The sequence below is a fragment of the Oncorhynchus nerka genome, linkage group LG16 (assembly GCF_034236695.1).
Source record: "Oncorhynchus nerka isolate Pitt River linkage group LG16, Oner_Uvic_2.0, whole genome shotgun sequence".
Classification (NCBI taxonomy): domain Eukaryota; kingdom Metazoa; phylum Chordata; class Actinopteri; order Salmoniformes; family Salmonidae; genus Oncorhynchus; species Oncorhynchus nerka.
In genome coordinates, this window is record NC_088411.1 from 27906082 (window position 1) to 27922099 (window position 16018).

Here is a 16018-nt window from a genome sequence, read left to right on the forward strand (position 1 = left end):
TGGCATTCCATAGATCAGATGTGGTGGGTGTCACCGAGATAGAGATAGCCTGGAGGAACAGAACAAAGACCTCAGTATTGACGCTTGGTATTAAGGTCTGAGAGTCCTTTGGGTGCAATTTGGAAAACTCCAAGAAGGCTGTCGTGTGCCTTTTACTAAGGAGAGGCTTCCGTCTGGCCACTCTACCATAAAGGCTTGATTGGTGAAGTGCTGCAGAGATGGTTGTCCTCCTCCACAGAGGAGCTCTGGCAGACTGACCATCGGGTTCTTGCTCACCTCCCTGACCAAGGCCCTTCTCCCCCGATTGCTCAGTTTGGCCAGATCTAGGAAGAGTCTTGATGGTTCCCAACTTCTTCCATTTAAGAATGATGGAGGCTACTGTGTTGTCTTGGACTTCAATGCTGCAGAATTTTTTTGTTACCCTTCCCCAGATCTGTGCCTCGACACAATCCTGTCTCGGAGCTCTACAGACAATTCCTTCAAGGTCCTTATACAGACAGGTGTGTGCCTTTCCAAATCATGTCCAATCAATTTAATTTACCACAGGTGGACTCCAATCAAGTTGTAGAAATATCACAGGATGATCAATGGAAAAAGGAACAAACTGAGCTCAATATCGAGTCTCATATCAAAAGGTCTGAATGCAAATAAGGTATTTCTGTTTTGTATTTTTATACATTTCCTAAATGTTCTAAAAACCTGTTTTTGCTTTGTCATTATGGGGTATTATGTGTTGATTGATGAGAGAAAAAAATATTTTATCAATTTGTGAATAAGGCTGTAACAGCAGAATGTGGAAAAAGTCAAGCGGTCTGAATGCACTGTATCACTTGTACTTCTAGAGGCCTTAACAAAGGCTTCCAAACTGACTGAGACTACAGGGCAAACGGGACCAAAAGGAGGTGGCAAAATGCTGAACAATTTAAGGTTTAAGATTTGCTGCCACTCCAATATATCCCCTATACATGTTGATGAGGCACTATAACCACATAAGAGTTCAATTGATACAGCATTCTCACTCGTGTGCAACAAATATAGTATCTTACAAGGTATGCCTCAAAATATGTTAATGAGACAGAAATAACAATACCACACATCAACAGGTTTTTGGCACTCCGAAGATACAGTACGGTACTGTATTCTGTGGGGTGGAATTACAGTACCATTCAAAATACAGCAAGTATTTCCCTGTTCACAACATTTTCACACAACGCACCATAATTTACAGTATGCTGCAGTAACTTGTTTCAGAGTATTTTTACTTTTGATAATATCCCAAATTACTGTATTATTTAAACTGTTCTATTACTGTGGGCTATTTGACTTATTAGACCACATGCGCATGTTTTACAAAGGATAGGATTGAAGTCATATGTTTTTGATGCTCCACTTTGCCTGAAACAAATATGAAAGTTGTGTGATGATCAAAGCTGAAGATAAGAAACTATCTATCTGTATTCCCTTCATCCAGAGACATCACAGATCCATTCCTGAAATAGGCTAGGTGAGATCACAGCAGAAATGCTTTTATCAACAGCTGAGCGGTAGATAGGCCTATATTTACTCCACCATGACTGTTAGAGCAGGCTCAGTATAAATAGAAACACTACTGGTTCTATGGGCTGCATCTATTCAGTAGCATCTGAGAACATACAGTACAGTATGTTTATGAAAGCACATGTTCACGCCTGTCACACAGCAAAATCGTCAGGGTCCATATCCTGGTGTAAGCAGTTTTTGGTTTTGATGTGGTGTTACTTTGTGTTACTATGAATGGACTGAGTGCCAGCTGGTGTTGGTTTTTAAGTTGTTGTCAAAAATAAATGTTCTTCAATCACGGTGTCAAATTGTCCAGTGTTACTTAGTGTTGATTTTTCAGTGAAGTTAGATTTCAGAATTGTTTGTTTCAATATCTATATTTTTGCATGTACATTGATTGATTAATTAATGTTATGCTACTCAAATATATAAAAAAGATATAATATTCTAAACTAATCCAATCTGTCATATGTAATTATTGCATCTGTTACTGAAATGGTTGTTCCAGTTTAGATGCTTAAGTTAGCCTCATATCTTAATCTTCCCAACTATGCAGTCGTTCTGAATGCAGGTTGTGGGTGAATAAAAATTTAAAATGTTGGATATCTCCACTTTGGCTGGATTCCAATAGCAATTACACATCACTTTGCAAGCCAGCATAATGTGACTTGCAGGCCTGATTTTGCCTGTAAACCATGAGTTTACAGTCCTCTGTATTAGGGTTAAACTAGGCCCTGAAAATAAGGCCTTATGAATGTGTTGTATTGTGTTAATGAATAAAATGTTTATGATAACTTATTTGATTTAGGATCCCACTTAAAGAAGGCCACAATACTGAAAATGGATGAATGCAATAACCATGCCTCTGTCACTAACAAATACAGTCATGGGTGGTATAAGGCTACAATTCACTCGAAAAGCAAGGCAATCTGGGAAATATGCAAATTCGGTTTTGCACTAAGCAGTGTGTTAATTTAACACTGAAAAGTGTGGACCCATATAGACACTGGATCAGTGTTGATTTAACACGGGATAATTTGCTGTGAAAGTATCAGTGATCAGCGTAACAGTGTACATTTAACACGGAGTGGAACATTTTAATGCTGCTGGTGTTGGAAAGTATCTTTATTAAAAGGGCAACACTTTGAAAAGTGTAAATCCAACACTTTCTGGTGGTTCTCATATAAACACTTCAAAAGTGTGAAATTAAATACTCACAGTGTTCAATTTACCGATTGAATTTAGCTATGCATGCTCTGTTTATTTCGTAACACAGAGAGAGAGGCATGTACTGGGTTGTTCCATCAATTTGGTGCGTTGCGAAGTGTCAAATTTTGGGAGGGATTTCACCTCATTTTTACATTCTGTCATAAAGAGCACATGTTCAACTTCATCAAAAAACAATTTTTCTATTGCAAGAATTCAAAAATTCTATAGTATGTGCCTATTAAGTGCCAAATAAAAGGGTTGACCATTACAGAGGTTGACAATTTGATCTTAAATCAGCCCTAAATCCCCTTGTGACAAGGGTAATGGAAGCTTGTTGTGTGCAACATGGAATGGCAATTGAATGCAAGCTTCACAAAAAAAAAATGAAATTGTGAAAAAAATGATTGCCTGCCTATCAATGGGTTGAACAGCGTTGACGTATTCTGCTCGACCCGTTCAGTTTTCCACCACAAAACACCAGAAAATGTCCAAAAACAGTAGAACCAGCTCACCTGCTTTTACAATATGATTAGACTATTAGATGTTAATGTATCATTTGGAAAATTACATTTTAAAAGGAATAGTTTCACCATATTAAAACAAGAGTTCAGTTCAAGTAACATGGTTGACCTTAAGATGAGGAACATTAATCACTAATCATGAAATAAATAATGATGTTCTGAAATGACTTCGTCAAAGCAGCAAAATACAATACAATATTACAATGATGGTGAAACTTAGAGAAATGTGGGTGTTAAGTGGGTAAAAATATTCCTAGAAGTGACATGTCAAAATGCTGAATATTGAATTCTCTATGTGGTCTATACCATTTAATATAACAGGCTTTAAAATGAAATATTGGTGCACAATTTCTACTTTAAATATAAAAGGTATGCAAATGGCCCTCTTTTCATGGACAGACCCAACTGTATATTAACTGTCACTAATACTTGGACCCTTCTGTTCAACAAAAAAACAAAAACATCTGTTGAGTCTTTGAAAATATTTGAATTCATATTTTGAAGCAGCTGTAGAAAACGTTGTCCCAATGATCTCTTTGTTCCACAAATAGAAGAAAGATCACATACTTGTCACATATGTGCTACTCCCTGCTGCTCTTTAGACTGAGCGGTATGTTTTACAACACATCAATGTCCTGTCTGACAACCGGACATGTGAACTCCTTGGGGGAAACAACCTTGTCCCTAATCCTTCACACCCATCCTGCACGAGATCTGGGTTTGGGGGGTCTATTTCTGTGCCTCACATATCACAATGACACCAACTACTCTACTCCCCCTATTATGATTTATCCCCTAACTACTACACTTCCTCGAGTCCCCTCTCTAGCCTTGGGTCTGGGGATCAGGTTTTATCCCGTGCCTGGTGTTAGGTTGGTCTTCCACATCACAGGGTCTCTCTTGTCCAGCCCCACCCATTACACCTGTCCTTGGGCTGGATTGTTTATCCAACATTCTGACCATGCCATTGGGTTAACCCGTCTCTATTCGCTGTGTGTGGCATGAAGTGTGCAATATCTTTAAGATGTTAAGATGAGGTTAAGATGAGAGTATAAAAAAGAGCGCAGGTCAACAGTGTTTATTTTTTATTTTGGAAAAGTTTTATTGTTGCACTTCCTTTAAAACAGCTCATGTATTTTTGCACAATTTTATACACATAAAACGGCATAAAAGCATAAAACACAGTATTTGAATGTTACATTTAAATTAGTTAAAAATACATGTTGTTAAAACCAATAGAACAACCATGAATAAAAGTACTTTTTCTTGTAAAAAAACATCAAATTCTGTAAAAAGCCATTTAAAATGTGTACCAATGATTTAACGAAGGTAAAACATTTTTAAGACATGAAAAACATTTTAAAAAGTTACTGTTAAAAGGCTTTCTTCTGTCTTTTGTACAGGAACGGTGTGAGTCCTTATCAAACTTGCCTCCTCCTGCTCCTCCGAATCAATTACCGTCCTGTCCGTCGGGGCCCAGAGGAGATCCCTCCCCTAGGCGCATCGCCCTACAGCGCTGTCAGGCCGTGACCGCCGGGACCTTGGGTGTTGTGGGGGACCCTTCGCCTGGGGTTGAGGCCCCCTTTCTTCTGTACCACCCCAGGGCTTCCGTGACTACCATGGCCACTGCCTGGGGGGTGGTCTCTACTCGTTTCACTACCAGCAGGTTACGGGAGGACCACTGTGCATCCTTCAGACACGCCCCAGCTTGTGCTGTATGGGGTGGGCCAAAGGCCTATTCCACCGAAGGCCTTCGCCAAGCTCTGGCCCACCCCATACAGCACAAGCTGGGGCTTTAGGTCCTCCCCTGCTGACAGACACAGGGAAATCAGGGAGCCTGCTTCCTTCTACAGGTGGCTCTGCACTCCCAGAGCAAGTGCCTCACCGACCACTCTTGGCCGCAGCCTGGTAGTGGCACGCGGATATCCTCGCCATGTCCCGGGAGGGCATAACGGCCCTGACCGGGAGGAACTCGTGGGCAACCATCCAGGACGGGTCCCAGTGCCGAATCAGAAGAGCAGGATGGGTACGCGTTATGCCAAACCGTTATGGGCTCGCCTATAGCAAGCCCGCGCACTGGACACACTGGTTCCTGCTCCTGCACAAGAGAGAGAAGAGAGTGAGGTTTAGTTACAACCGTGACTGCTTCTTTCTCCAGTTTAAAATATCTTAAAAACGTCTGGAGCTGGACGTAGTGTGTGGGGAGCAGGAAAGAGACTGGGGCTCGCAGGTCGACTGGGATCAGACTCAGGGTCCTGAGGTAAGATCCCAGCCAGAACCGTGCGAGGGCCTGGGTCTTGTTGTTGACCGGGGAGGTGGCAAGAGTGAGATGTAACGCTGTGTAGCGGCTGCCCAGGAACAAGTAGAGGTCAGGCAAGCCTCCCCCCTTGGACCTGGGCCTCTTGACCACCTCCCTCCTCAGCCTCTCCCACTTGCTTCCCCACAGGAAGTAAAACAGCATCAACAATGAGTTTATGGACGAGGAATGTGTAACTGTGAGGGTGGGGTGGGTTTATGTGGGAGGAGTGTGTAACTGTGAGGGTAGGGTGGGTTTAAGGGGGAGGAGTGTGTAACCGTGATGGTGGGGGTGGGTTTAAGGGGGAGGAGTATGTAACCGTGATGGTGGAGATGGGTTTATGGAGGAGGAGTGTGTAACTGTGAGGGTGGGTTTATGTGGGAGGAGTGTGTAACTGTGAGGGTGGGGTGGGTTTATGTGGGAGGAGTGTGTAACTGGGAGGGTAGGGTGGGTTTAAGGGGGAGGAGTGTGTAACCGTGATGGTGGGGGTGGGTTTAAGGGGGAGGAGTATGTAACCGTGATGGTGGAGATGGGGTTATGGAGGAGGAGTGTGTAACTGTAAGGGTAGGAGTGGGTTTATGGGGAGGAGTATGTAAACGCTAGGGTGTGTGCACAGGAGAAGTGTGTAACCAAGGGGGAATGTGCACAGGAGTTTTATTAGTCATACAGGTATATACAGTACACACACACACACACACACACACACACACACACAGTTGAAGTCGGAAGTTTACATACACTTAGGTTGGAGTCATTAAAACTCGTTTTACCACTCCACAAATTTCTTGTTAACAAACTATAGTTTTGACAAGTCGGTTAGGACATCTACTTTGTGTATGACACAAGTAATTTTTCCAACAATTGTTTACAGATGATTTCACTTATAATTCACTGTATTGCAATTCCAGTCGGTCAGAATTTAAAGGCACAGTCAACTTAGTGTACTTAAACAGCTTGGAAAATTCCATAAAATGATGTCATGGCTTTAGAAGGTTCTGATAGGCTGATGGGCATAATTGAGTCAATTGGAGGTGTACCTATGGATGTATTTCAAGGCCTACCTTCAAACCCAGTGCCTCTTTGCTTGACATCATGGGAAAATCAAAAGAAATCAGCCATCCATTTTGTGAAGTGCACCAGTGCCTCCTGCAGCAAAGCACCCCCACAACATGATGCTGCCACCCCCGTGCTTCACGGTTGGAATGGTGTTCTTCGGCTTGAAAGCCTCCCCCTTTTTCCTCCAAACCTAACAATGGTCATTATGGCCAAACAGTTCTATTTTTGTTTCATCAGACCAGAAGATATTTCTCCAAAAAGTACGATCTTTGTCCCCATGTGCACTTCCTTGCTGAGCGGCCTTTCAGATTATGTCAATATAGGACTCGTTTTACTGTGGATATAGATACTTTTGTACCTGTTTCCTCCAGCATCTTCACAAGGTCCTTTGTTGTTGTTCTGAGATTGATTTGCACTTTTCGCAGTATGTTCATCTCTAGGAGACAGAACGCGTCTCCTTCCTGAGCGGTATGACGGCTGCGTGGTCCCAAGGTGTTTATACTTGCGTACTATTGTTTGTTCAGTTGAACGTGGTACCTTCATGCATTTGGAAATTGCTCCCAATGATGATCCAGACTTGTGGAGGTTTACCTTTTTTTTCCTGACGTCTTGGCTGATTTCTTTTGATTTTCCCATGATGTCAAGCAAAGAGGCACTGGGTTTGAAGGTAGGCCTTGAAATACATCCATAGGTACACCTCCAATTGACTCAATTATGTCCATCAGCCTATCAGAAGCTTCTAAAGCCATGACATAATTTTCTGGAATTTTCCAAGCTGTTATAAGGCACAGCCAACTTAGTGTATGTGAACTTCTGACCGACTGGAATTGTGATACAGTGAATTATAAGTGAAATAATCTGTCTGTAAACAATTGTTGGAAAAATTACTTGTGTCATGCACAACGTAGATATCCTAACCGACTTGTCAAAACTATAGTTTGTTAACAAGAAATTTGTGGAGTGGTTGAAAAACAAGTTTTAATGACTCCAACTTAAGTGTATGTAAACTTCCGACTTGAACTGTACATGATGGTGTTCTCTTCAGCTCAGGGCTGGTGCCAACTTATTTAGGTTCCAACACAACAAATGCAGAGCTAAATACTGTGTATCATCAGTCACCCCTCCAGCATGTTAGATAAACAGAGGGAATGCTGCTTCTCTTTGCCATGTCGATGATAAAGCACTCAATCAATAAACAGGGAACAGTCCACTCTAAATATGGACTGTTTTTACAAGTTATGTGTGACGTATGTGAGGTTGTACAGGTGTGTGTTTATGACGAGACCCCAAAACCCTTCTGTGGGCTGAAGAGTAGACTGAGCGGGAGGGCCATGATTATTAATAGCCCCTGGAGCCAGAGGTGTTACTAATGAGGGGGGTTTTGGGGGGTGCATATGTGTTGATGCCCCACTAGAGATTAGGGTGTCAGAATTACCCTCCTTGCCCGGTAACCCACTGAACTTGGCCAAGGATTAACTCCGCATGACAGAGTTTATGATGAGTATACAAGTGGTCATGACGCTGTGTGTGTGTGTGTAATTATTTTTTGCACTCTTGAGACCAAGGTCAAAGACACACTGCCGGAAGCTATTCTGGGTGCCATAGCTACAGAGACGCTATTATAATAATAATAATGATTATGACAATTATAAAAGAGTAACTAGAAGTCACTTTGCTTAGCAATACAGCAGCTGCTGGTATGAAATTAAGAATATACATATTCTACTGAGCCATTCACTTTGTTTGTATTCTTATCTTGTATTATTTCTTATTGTTGTTGCATTGTCGAAGGACCCTGCAAGTAAGAATTTAATTTGATGGTGTATACCATGTGTATCCCGTACATACACACACACACACACAGTGACGGATCTAGTTTGTATGGCTCCCTGGGCGATCCCCCCTTCAGCCCAGCACTCCAAACTTCTCTCTCACATTTTCCAATGTGGAAAATCTTTCCTGAAGGACTGAGGTTGCAGCATCAACAACAACATTGAAAAATGTCCCCTCCAGCTTCTTCAGGACATCGCTGAAAGGCTCATCAAATGATCCGTATGAAAAGTGTCGCTTTGTGGACCTCAGTCTTTTTTGTTGTAGGAACGGCTTCTACATTCACACCCTCACAAATATCCTTGGCTGACGTTTGTGCAGTCATAAAGCCTGTTGACCTGTAGAGACCTCTCTCTGTCTTTCTGAGAAGACTGACTGCAACATCCACATGCATACTGGGAGACTGCATCAGCTTTCTCACATGTTGGATCTGGCTCAAGCTGTCACACCACACCACTGTACAGATGCTGAAGCGGTATGATCCCACCTCCTCTGACAAGGACTGGGCCTCAATCTTTATCACAGGGTCTTTGGTTTGATCACTCACCTCAATCAGTGCCTCTCTCACCGCTGCTGCCTGATAGATCAGTGGCTCGACACTCTTAACTTTCCTCTCCCACCTTGTCTCAGTCCACATCTTCAAAGTGATATCCACATGTTTTTTCAGGATGGCCCATCGTTGTATGGAGGCTGAGAACAAGGTGTACAGTTTGTGTAAGATGACAAAGTAACCTGTAGCATCGACATAACTTTTAGCAGCATCAGCCACAACCAGGTTCAATGTGTTTAAAAAATGTATATATACAGTGGGGCAAAAAAGTATTTAGTCAACCACCAATTGTGCGAGTTCTCCCACTTAAAAATATGAGAGAGGCCTGTAATGTTCATCATAGATACACTTCAACTATGACAGACAAAATGAGAAAAAAAATCCAGAAAATCACATTATAAGATTTTTAATGTATTTATTTGCAAATTATGGTGGAAAATAAGTATTTCGTCACCTACAAACAAGCAAGATTTCTAGCTCTCACAGACCTGTAATTTCTTCTTTAAGAGGCTCCTCTGTCCTCCACTCGTTACCTGTATTAATGGCACCTGTTTGAACTTGTTATCAGTATAAAAGACACCTGTCCACAACCTCAAACAGTCACACTCCAAACTCCACTATGGCCAAGACCAAAGAGCTGTCAAAGGACACCAGAAACAAAATTGTAGACCTGCACCAGGCTGCAATAGGTAAGCAGCTTGGTTTGAAGAAATCAACTGTGGGAGCAATTATTAGGAAATGGAAGACATACAAGACCACTGATAATCTCCCTCGATCTGGGGCTCCACGCAAGATCTCACCCCATGGGGTCAAAATGATCACAAGAACGGTGAGCAAAAATCCCAGGACCACACGGGGGGACCTAGTGAATGACCTGCAGAGAGCTGGGACCAAAGTAACAAAGCCTACCATCAGTAACACACTACGCCGCCAGGGACTCAAATCCTGCAGTGCCAGATGTGTCCCCCTGCTTAAGCCAGTACATGTCCAGGCCCGTCTGAAGTTAGCTAGAGAGCATTTGGATGATCCAGAAGAAGATTGGGAGAATGTCATATGGTCAGATGAAACCAAAATATAACTTTTTGTTAAAAACTCAACTCGTCGTGTTTGGAGGACAAAGAATGCTGAGTTGCATCCAAAGAACACCATAACTACTGTGAAGCATGGGGGTGGAAACATCATGCTTTTGGGGCTGTTTTTCTGCAAAGGGACCAGGACAACTGATCAGTGTAAAGGAAAGAATGAATGGGGCCATGTATCGTGAGATTTTGAGTGAAAACCTCCTTCCATCAGCAAGGGCATTGAAGATGAAACGTGGTTGGGTCTTTCAGCATGACAAGGATCCCAAACACACCGCCCGGGAAACGAAGGAGTTGGTTCCTAAGAAGCATTTCAAGGTCGTGGAGTGGCCTAGCCAGTCTCCAGATCTCAACCCCATAGAAAATCTTTGGAGGGAGTTGAAATTCCGTGTTGCCCAGCAACAGCCCCAAAACATCACTGCTCTAGAGGAGATCTGCATGGAGGAATGGGCCAAAATACCAGCAACAGTGTGTGAAAACCTTGTGAAGACTTACAGAAAACGTTTGACCTCTGTCATTGCCAACAAAGGGTATATAACAAAATATTGAGAAACTTTTGTTATTGACCAAATACTTATTTTCCACTATAATTTGCAAATAAATTAATTAAAAATCATACAATGTGATTTTCTGGATTTTTTTTCTCATTTTGTCTGTCATAGTTGAAGTGTACCTATGATGAAAATTACAGGCCTCTCTCATCTTTTTAAGTAGGAGAACTTGCACAATTGGTGGCTGACTAAATACTTTTTTGCCCCACTGTATAATCATCCACTTACATGAGGAATGAAGAAGCCCTATGCACCATTAACATATCTATTCCTGGAGTAACTCCCTATCAAAGAGACTCATTAGATGGTTTGGCAGGAGGCCCTGGGCCAATGGGAGGTCAAGGTTGAGGGCTTAGGGAGAGCGAGAGCGAAGTTACAGACATGAAGATAGAACTTGAACCACTGACTAAGGTTGCCTTCAATCACAAAGGCATGAAACAGATGTCCAACACACCGGTTTGCTTGGGGAAAACGTTGTTTTACATTTTTAATTGGTTGAAGGATAGTCTTTGCAACTTTTCTGACAGACAGGACAGCACAACCCTCTCCCCCAACACACTCCTCCCTTTGAAAGCCATTGGGATTCTGTGTCTTTTACGCATCCATTTGTCTGATTGGAAGGTACCCTTATAGTCCTCATGTAATAATCAACAATGTAATTGTTAACTCTCTTGCTCTCTCTGCCAATTGCATTCAGTACCTTTATCCATCTCTTTACAGGTGGCACAGAGAAAATATTCCAAGGATCTCCAGAGCCTTCTGACCAACTACATGTGATCTCTCCAGAGCCTTCTGACCAACTTCATGTGATCTCTCCAGAGCCTTCTGACCAACTACATGTGATCTCTCCAGAGCCTTCTGACCAACTACATGTGATCTCTCCAGAGCCTTCTGACCAACTACATGTGATCTCTCCAGAGCCTTCTGACCAACTACATGTGATCTCTCCAGAGCCTTCTGACCAACTACATGTGATCTCTCCAGAGCAGAGAAGTAAACCCCGCTGGTGGTAATATACTTTATGCACTATGAAAATCTCCATCACAATTGCTGTCTTTCTAAGTGATGAGCGTATTATAGCATATTATCCAGGGCCACTGGTTGAATTGGATTTACTGTACTCACCCCAAAACTCATGCTATCTCCTCTCTCTAAAAGTCTCCCAGACAAACTAACGTGTCAATCCCCCTGTCCCCAGGTGAGTCTGCTGGGCCATGGAAGTTGAGAGCAGCACATGAAAAGAACCTGTCACTCTGTTGTCAGTTATCAGCAAATATCAAGGCTTTCAAAGGCCAAATTTGGGGGATGATCACCAAACTCAATAAAGTTTGGTATAAACTAATCATGTTCAAGTTGTTACAAAACAGTACATTTTTAATAGTCTGTTCTAAACATTTTTACTAACTACTTTGGTAACTTAAACATCATACAACATGCAGACTTTCTCCAACAAGACAGCACTTGGTGCATATGACTCCTAAAGGTCTAAAATCAATGCAAGTGTCATGTCCAGGGTGTATACATTTTTATTAATGTACAGTACATTCGGAAATTATTCAGACCCCTTGACTTTTTCCACATTTTGTTACGTTACAGCCTTATTCTGAAATTGACTAAATAGTTTTTTCCCTCATCAATATACACACAAATATATACAAGGCAAAAACAGGTTTAGAAATGTTTGCAAATCTATTTAAAATAAAACGTAAATAGCACATTCACATAAAGTATTCAGACCCTTTATGCAGTACTTTGATGAAGCACTTTTGGCAGTGATTACAGCCTCGTCTTCTTGGGTATGACGCTACAAGCTTGGCACACCTGTGTTTGGGGAGTTTCTCCCATTCTTCTCTGCAGATCCTCTCAAGCTCTGTCAGCTTGGATGGGGAGCGTCGTTGCACAGCTATTTTTAGGTCTCCAGAGATGTTAGATCGGGTTCAAGTCCGGGCTCTGGTTGGGCCACTCAAGGACATTCAGAGACTTGTCTCGAAGCCAATCATGTGTTGTCTTGGCTGTGTGCTTAGGGTAATTGTCCTGTTGGAAGGTGAACCTTCACCCCAGTCTGAGTTCCTGAGTGCTCTGTATCTCTCTGTATTTTGCTTCGTTCATCTTTCCCTCAATCCTGACTAGTCCCCCAGTCCCTGCTGCTGAAAAACATCCCCACAACATGATGCTGCCACCACCATGCTTCACCATAGGGATGGTGCCAGGTTTCCTTCAGACGTGCCACTTGGCATTCAGGCCAAAGAGTTCAATCTTGGTTTCATCAGACCAGAGAATCTTGTTTCTCATGGTCTGAGAGTCCTTTAGGTACCTTTTGACAAACTCCAAGTGGGCTGTCATGTGCCTTTTACTGAGGAGTGGCTTCCATCTGGCTACTCTACCCTAAAGGCCTGATTGGTGGAGTGCTGCAGAGATGGTTGTCTTTCTGGAAGGTTTTCCCATCTCCACAGACGAACTCTGGAACTTTGTCAAAGTGACCATTGGGTTCATGGTCACCTCCCTGACCAAGGCCGTTCTTCCCCTGATTGGGGCGGCAGGGTAGCCTAGTGGTTAGAGTGTTGGACTAATAACCGAAAGGTTGCAAGTTCAAAATCCCGAGCTGACAAGGTACAAATCTGTCGTTCTGCCCCTGAACAGGCAGTTAACCCACTGTTCCTAGGCCGTCATTGAAAATAAGAACTTGTTCTTAACTGACTTGCCTAGTTAAATAAAGGAAAAATAAAAAATAAATTGCTCAGTTTGGCCGGGCGGCCAGCTGTAGGAAGGGTCTTGGTGGTTCCAAAGTTCTTCCATTTAAGAATGATGGAGGACACTGTGTTATTAGGGACATTCAATGCTGCAGAAACCTGTATTCACTTTGTCATTATGGGGTGTTGTGTGTAGGATTTGTATTTATTTAATTCATTTTAGCATAAGCCTGGAACGTAACAAAGTGTAGAAAAAGTCAAGGGGTCTGAATACTGGTTGCCAACTAAAATATATTTCACAGACAAGCCTTGAAACATAGGACCAATTAAGTCAGTTCTTGTGTCTGTAGCAGTTTGTATAAATGAGTGGTTACATAAAATACTGACTGTTATACCTCTATGGCCCTGTGGTTGTCTGGCAGCATTCTGGTTTCTAATAATATTACTGACTGTTATACCTCTATGGCCCTGTGGTTGTCTGGCAGCATTCTGGTTTCTAATAATATTACTGACTGTTATACCTCTATGGCCCTGTGGTTGTCTGGCAGCATTCTGGTTTCTAATAATATTACTGACTGTTATACCTCTATGGCCCTGTGGTTGTCTGGCAGCATTCTGGTTTCTAATAATATTACTGACTGTTATACCTCTATGGCCCTGTGGTTGTCTGGCAGCATTCTGGTTTCTAATAATATTACTGACTGTTATACCTCTATGGCCCTGTGGTTGTCTGGCAGCATTCTGGTTTCTAATACTGTTATACCTCTATGGTTGTCTGCATTCTGGTTATATGGCCCTGTGGTTGTCTGGCAGCATTCTGGTTTCTATGGCCCTGTGGTTGTCTGGCAGCATTCTGGTTTCTAATAATATTACTGACTGTTATACCTCTATGGCCCTGTGGTTGTCTGGCAGCATTCTGGTTTCTAATAATATTCCTCCCTGTCCAGCTGAAATGCAATAACAACAAAAACATGAATAACAATAAGCCTAGTCAGGTAGTCATTTGGCTAACTAGGCTAATTAAGCATGCATGTATATGTGTTTAAGCCTATTCAGCAACATTTTACCAATACAGCCTATTTAATCAATAAACAGGCAGTGGAATGAAGTAGTGTTCAAAAGTCAGTAACAATTATTTAAAATATATTGTTTTTATTTTCCAGTAACATAACATTATTAGCTACTGTTTCCCCCCCAGCAGTTCGCTAGCTACATGTTATCAACCAGATGTTTAACTAGCAAATATATGTGCTTTCTACTCACATCTAAAGCTGCCTGATGAAGCCAGTCAGTTGATAGTGAAACGAGGATGAATATCGGAAGCCAGTTTAGCTGACATGAGCTGCTGTCAATTTCAAATGAAACGTACCATTATATCAAAGATTTGTATAACTAACCCAAGATAGACCAGAGCCTGTCATTTCCAATGGGAGCAAATGAAGCATAATGGGCGGAACAAGCAAGGAGGTGACAGAGCCAAGCACAAGTTAGTAAGATCCTATTGGCATGTTCTAGCATTTATTTGCATTTCCCAGTTAAACGCCTACTCTGTGACTTATGCAATAACTAAATTCATCCTGGCACTCCTTCTAAACAACGCAACTTTGGCAAATGGTAAAGTCTACAAAATGCAGTCCACTCTGTTTGTTACAGTTTCTAGTTTTGGAAACAGAAAACTGTATGGAGATCAAATGTTTCAATCATGAGAAAAGTTGCAGAATGTTGGTCAAAATCCATCTCTTCTCTCACTGCCGGCTACTGAGCTTCCTCTCATCACCATATTTGGTAGGAAGTGGAAACGCCAAACGGATGCTTCACATTTATACATATTTCACATGTTAACTGTGCAATATGTAGAAATCGCTCCACCATTTCCTGGTTGCAAAAAAAATATAATAGTTTTCCTAATTTCAGTTTATGTGACAAAACAAGCAATGTAGAGAATCATTGTACCAATCAAACCGCTGTGAAATATCTTTTCAGACGCAAAAACAAAACGTAAGAACAGGAAGCATAGAAACGGCACACATAAAACAGATCTACCGCTTCTTAGACTTGCTTTCAATGACAGATCTGTAAATCATATTTCTATGTGGTTTTGGCTGATCAAAAGTTCCTGCCACCAAAGCTGCTCAAACCAGTTTTTTTTAAACTTGCAAATCTCTTTCTACAAACTTACAAAACATTCTAGTTTTGAAGTTTACGAATCCAACGTGACAATAGTGACAGATTTTTGAGTATGCACAGATAAAAAAAATCTCCAAGTGTATTTTATATTCACAGCAGAATATGAATTGTTGTAAATGGACTTTTATGGAAAATGGAAAATGATGCTTGTAAATCTTATTGAATGTATTCAAATGTCAAGTTACAAGTTTGTGAAAAAATTCACACCTCATGATACAGCTTGCATATTTAAATCATACTTGCAACCACATCTCAATGTGCGACCACGGAAGAGTTTTGTCATCATTATTATACCATACAAACTGGTTGAATCAATGTTGTTTCCACGTCATTTCAATAAAAAATAAATAAAAAATCTATGTTGAATCAATGGAAAGCTGATTGGATTTTTCTGTTTTTCAGCTAACCTTTAAACTAAATCCAATGGCATGGTTGAATTTGTTCTTGATTTGACTTTGAATTCATGTTAGTTGCCAAAACTAGATGCTGAACTTGTGTAAGCATGGCATC

The 16018-nt window shown here is 41.6% G+C and overlaps 1 long non-coding RNA gene across 1 annotated transcript; it reads right to left on the reverse strand.

Annotated features, from left to right (window-relative positions):
- Positions 1-4780: 4780 nt before the first annotated feature.
- On the reverse strand, positions 4781-14794 carry LOC115144365 (uncharacterized). The gene is made up of 3 exons (XR_003865808.2): positions 14585-14794; positions 8999-9141; positions 4781-5367 (listed from the first exon to the last, which is right to left on the reverse strand). It is a non-coding gene; the product is annotated as an uncharacterized LOC115144365 (long non-coding RNA).
- Between the last annotated feature and the right edge of the window lie 1224 nt (positions 14795-16018).